The following is a 6,465-nucleotide window of genomic DNA, read 5'->3' on the forward strand; positions in this document are numbered from 1 at the left end:
CAATTATTCAAGTAACACAAGGCGAATGTGAAACAGAAGACATTGAATCAACAAAAAAAGTAGCTAAAGTTTACTCAAAAGTCCGAGCTATAACTCTAACAGAATATAAATTTACAGCAAAATTCTCAGAAAAAAGTTTCAAACAGCAACAAAATCAGACCGGATCATGAACCTCTTTATCAAAGTAAGATCGAACGACTTTTACATCTTAACCTCAAAGATTACAAGAATGAACTACAACGTTTTTAAAAAAGTCAAAAATAAAAGCACAAACAGTAATTTGGTAAGTTGTCAAGTCCTTCCAGACTCTGCACAACAAGCACAACTTGATCTCCACCAGGTTCATACCAATTAGAAGATAATTGCCCGTATCACGGCGCACACGGACGTTTAACTTATGATTTACACGTTAAAAATAGACACCACACATTGGAATAAACACCCCATCAAATTCTAAAGCGGACACAAAAAACTCAGGCTACCAGGAAAAAGTTGTTTTTTGATCGGAAAATTCAATTAGAAAAATTCCAATTAACACGAGATTTAAAAAATGATAACGTACTGTATCAAGGATTCTACTTAAATTGTATAAATTATCAAGAACATTGCAATCCCACTACTCGGACACAAGCAACCATAGTTTGGTTCCCAGAAGTCACATTCTAAGAATCTAAACCTTTCGACGAAATCAACCTTGATCGAGTCAGATCAAACCGACAGAATTTAGAAGAAAAAAAATGGATGGTACAGAAAATGAGTTACCACGTTTTCAGATTTACCATGAAATGGAAGTAGCATGTACATATCCCAAATCACTTTTCAAATTACCATATTCAGAAATTTTTGAGGAATAGAAAAACAGTTTTGACATGAAAACCGGTAAAGTAATTAAGATATAGCACATCCATATCAAAATAGAGAAGACGAAAATTTCTACATCACAGTAACATTTTAACAAAATACAGGAAGCGTTGGCCGAAAAGTTCATCCAGAAAATAAAGATAGTACACGATTACTGGAGTTTTCTCTAATGAATAACACCTATTTTGGCGCAATCCACTACGATATTCATCTTGACTTGAAATTAGTTTATACAGTAATTAGAACTTTGCAAGAAATGTCCTTCTCCAAATTAGAAACACCTCCTCACTTATGTGAATTAGAACGAGCACAAATAATACAATCTCTCGCCCTAGCAGTACTTAAAACACCTTACGCAGGATACTGCTCATCCGGTAACCGCTCTAACTTCCTTGACTATGAAGGAAAAATTTTTTGGCATTATACTTGCACTAAAAAATTTCACCACTCTGTGTTTTTGAAAAAAAAATATGCTACCAACGCATACCTATCTACTATAAAAACAAGTACATTTTGTAGACACACTATCACGCCCAACCTAATTTTTGGATACAGCTGTATTCTAAGGATCTGAAAATAGCCACATTGTAGTGCAGCTTAATCCAAACAAAGATGAATATTATCTTCTAACTCCATACCCTACAATAATGACACCTCTAAAGAAAATTTCACCTGAAATCTCTCAATATCCAAAGATAGACCTAAATTTAATAAATATTTATTCCGACATATAACATCACATTAGAACGCAAAAATTTCAAGAAATCCTCACTATAATGGATACAATACAGACAATCAACTGATCAAAACTTACGAAAACTAGTTGAAACAGCAGGTCTCTCCGACATCTACCGACAAGACTATAGTGGATACTTCAAAGATATTACAGACTATAAATATCTCATTGAAGAAAAATACCGTCCACAAAACGTTTCACCAGTGAATATTTTCAGTTTCAGAAACATCAAAAACGAACTCTTCGACCTTTTCTCGGATCACCCTACTATAAAAAGGTTGACTATATTATATGCAATGTTTAACCTTATTGAATTTATTTTTTTACTTCTAAAAGGAATTAACAAATAAAAATAACTCATTAACAATTCACCAACTAACTCATTCAGCTTCAACTTCCGAATCCTCCACCCAATTCCGAATCCTCTACATTCTCAGTTCACATTGCATCTACACGAGCACAAAGAGTTTTCATGAAACACATGCACCCTAACACCACACCTCAGTTTCTTTATAGTCGCCCACGATAACACCGACTATATTGCCATCACCCTCAACACACTAATACCCCAGATTTCTTCATTCAAAACTTACCATTTTCCCCCTTAATATACTTAATACAGAACTGCAAAAAAAAATCGACATACCCTAATCAGTTCAATATTATAGGTTTAGACCAAACACCAAACAGATTCATAGCACCCAAGTCATTTATATTTTCGATCAACCATTATGACCACGCTGTCACCAGGTATATGGAAGATTCCTCGTATGACGATGATCCAAACATTAACCCTCAACTAAATGAAAATATTTTGAGAAAATCAGAATATATATTCCATCTTAAAAGCACTAAAAAAATTGTCGGCCATACCATAGATCACGCAATAAAAAACACTAAAGCCTTTCAAACATTTTTGTTTCTTCAAAAATTCAATCATTTTGCACTAACATTCAACTTCCTCACACCGAAGGAAAAGATATTTACTGTTCACACGAAGTCAAGTTGAAAACAAAACTAACCCACACGTACCAATATTATAAAATTATACAAAGACACTACATACACAGCTCATCATCAAGTAATTCACACCCCCGTTTTATGTTCGTAAACTTAAACACACATCCACCTGTTTCTTAAACTTCACATACTGCATCAAATCAACTAACTTGCATGGCATCCTCAGAAATTACGAAACTGTTCGACAGATGTACATATTTTGATCACTGACTAACACCTTCCCACTAGACGACGCCTGACCCATCATCATTCCCCATGAATATATACAGCCAATTGTAGTAGCCCTACTAAAAATATCCACAGCACTAATTTTAATTACAAAATTTAGTACCTCATTCAAAATACTAACCATGAGTTTTCAGCTACCACCGAAGAAGTAGATATCATCAGAGCGCTTAAACTTCTTTGGCCACTGCTTCGCACTAAAAACGTAATAAGCATGCTTGCTAAGATTTTAGTAACATCCAACACCATTTTAACTAAGTTTGCCATGGATTTTTCCCTGAACTTGTCTCCTCGTAAGTATAAATTTTTAAATTATCACCAGCAAAAATCAACAAGAACCTCACCAGTTCTACATGTGTGTCTCACATTTTTTAGAATTCACCAGAAACTCATCTAGAGATAAAACAAAAACAAAATTAAACAATTTTTCTTCAATTTTTAATTTCTATCCTAACCAAGTGAATAAATAATCATAGCGAAGAAAAATTAATACAAATGCAATGAATTGATAACTCTGTAGTTAAATTAAAATAAAAAGTACTAATTTAATAAGGCAAAATAAATTGATGAAAATTAACTTTCTTATGTGTGCTTCTTCTATAAAGACTATTTCTCTTTAATCGCCCACATTTCACAAACATATTTTTGCACCAAAATCAAATAGCTTGCCCACGTAGAGTTGTTTAATAAATGATTTCTAGATTCAGAAACTACTGATAACAACTCTAACTTGTTTTCACACATTTCAAACCTTCCTTTGACCCGGTTGGAAGAAATTATAAGAAAGCTTAAATTAACAAGCGCAGCTCATTAATGCCACAAAAGCAACCGCATATATTAGAAATTCACACGGTACCCAAACGAGATTAAACCCAGATTAAAACTGGATATGTGATTATTTTTGAAACCCACTTTCAAGTTTTATTAAAATCACTGGAAACACGAAAAACTCAAAAGAAAACCCTAAACACAACAATCTATTTTCGGTTAAAGGACACAACCAAAAAAAAACAAAAATAGAAAAACACCTGATAAAACAGATCAAAACATTGAAAACGAAAAGAGACTCTGCTCAAAGAGACCGTAAAATTACACTCCCTCAACTGGCCTCGTCCACCAGTAAGGCGACTTGAGCTTGCTCTATAGCCGGCGTAACCCACGCTTGTGACATGCGCTCCTATTTTTGACCGGAGTTTTTCTAGAATGAGCGAATCTTAAGAATAGCCAAAACTAAGTACAAACGTTTTTGCAAAAAAAACAAATAAATATCATAACTAACACTGATCTCACTAACAAGAATTAGATATAAATATGCAATGTAAAAAAATTTTTTAGAGCAAAAACAAACATTCATCAAAGGGAGATGAAAACTCGACGACATTCCGACTATGGAATGGCAAGTCTGTTGGTTTGTTGCCGTAGTCACAACCCTCACAGGAATTATATCATGGACCAAACATAGTAACAATGATACCCAAGGAAGAAGAACAATGGTCAACACGATGTTGACTTCACATACGCATCCTAGTCAATTGTCGCTTCACACAAAAGAAGTCAAATTCCATCTTGCACGTAGTCTCGCTCTAGCTTAACGAAATCAACACATCACAAATCTAAAATCTTGACATGATCACTCAAGACGATCTAGGACATACGAGGCCTACTTCTGGAAAACGAACAAATCTCCCCCTTCTCTCTAGGAAGACAATTACTCCGAAACACGAACAACTGTCTCTTCCTCTTCTCTCACGCAGTCACTGCTTCAAAAGAAAACTACTCAAAGATTAAAAAAAATCTCTACATCCATCCTTCACTACAATAAACATTAAAATTGAAAACTCTCAAAACCCTGGATGGGTGGAACTAGTTTAAAACTAGGAATTATATCCAATTATTGATTAAAAAAATCTCTTAAATAATTCTAACTAACCAATCTAACAAACAAGGATCCATAACTAACACTTACAAATATTTGTAACACTGAAACTGTTCATAGTTTCAGCAACAGAACAAAATAATTATAACTTAGAAGTTGTTCTCCTTCGAGATAGTTCCTGATATCTAACTCGCAAATACCAGTTTACACTAGATCTATTGAGACAATGAGTTATAACAGTAAGATTAAGATTGGTATTAGACTAAGAAAATGCACGAAGCTATCCGGCCGAAAAGAACGAACAGACGGTGTACCTTATCTGAAATTACTCTATGAGTGAGCCACCCCGGACTTAAAAGTAAAGATTATAAATGAAGTTTACCTTTAATACCTTTTTTTCAGAAAAAATAAGCAGTCGAAATTAAGCAAATTCAAGCAAAAATAATGTCAGTTTGAATCAGTAATGCTGCAAATGCAATGCTCGAATTTCCTAGCTTGTTTTAGTAAATAATAATCTATTCTAATCTATAAAAATTTTATTAAATTGATTATAAATTTCATATTTTCATACAGAAAAACGAAAAATTATAATAGATTAGCAGAATTAAAATTTTCAGATAATCGGTTAAAATGTTCGAAGATAACGACAGCTTATAATATTTTTCATTCAAGAATAATGGATGTTTTAGTTATTTAATATACACGGAAACTGTGCTCGAAAACCAATTTTGAAAGGCCAGTTTGTAAAAACTTGAACTAAAAGTGACAAAAAAGCTTTTAAGAAAATGGTTTGAAAGCATAATCGTTTTCTAAAGTTGCAACTCAAATCGGACAAAAGTAATTGCTTTTAAAAAGGTCAGTTTTAAAAATATTGGCAAGAAAATAGCGAATTCGACCGAAAAACTACAAAAATTTTTGACAGAAATTCTATTTTGAGAATCACACAATGCTTAAAAACTGTATCAAATTACCTTTTGAAAACTTACTGGAAATTTCATTTATATTCTCTTGACTAAAAACTTCACGGATAATAAATCCAAGTTAAAATAGCTGATTCAATTGGCGAGAGAAAAAATATGGATTGTAAATTCGGATGTTATCATGGCTTTTAATCCTCTTTGCAAAAGGATCTTAAGGATAAGTAGAAAAACCGTCCCCGTTTTATAATAATGAAGTGCATAAAATTTTGAGAGTATAGATATAAAAAAGCACTTGAAATAAGTAGATTTGAACAAAAGGGTTAAAAGTGGGGAAAATACAGAATTTTAATTTCATAAAAAGGGCAAAGCGTTATATAAATTTTCAGGCGACACATCTTGCAAAACTCAAGCTGGAAGATTTTTATCTGGTTTTAACTAAAATCAATTAAAGACTGCAGCTTTTTTAACGGTATTTCTAATTAGGGGCGGATATAAAAATTTCTCGAGGGAGGGGGGGAGTGTGGACGGATTTTCGAAAAAAAAATTGAAAAATTTGTCGACCTTTTATTAGGTCGACCTTTTACTTACGACCAAATTGATTTCCGGGTTCTTTGAGACTCAAAAAAAAAACAGACCAAAAAAGGCGGTTTTAGGCACTCATATTATTTTTTGACGCCAAAAGACTCAAAAAAATTAAGGGTCCGTCAGCCAAAAATGGATACCTCAAAGTAGTACGACGAGAGGACCCTTTGGGTCGGCAGGGGGTCGAATCCCTGAAGAGGAGGGGAGCGTTCCCCCGCAAGCTCCATATATCCGCCCCTTTCTCT

This window comes from Symsagittifera roscoffensis, chromosome 9 (genome assembly GCF_963678635.1).
Source record: "Symsagittifera roscoffensis chromosome 9, txSymRosc1.1, whole genome shotgun sequence".
NCBI lineage: Eukaryota > Metazoa > Xenacoelomorpha > Acoela > Convolutidae > Symsagittifera > Symsagittifera roscoffensis.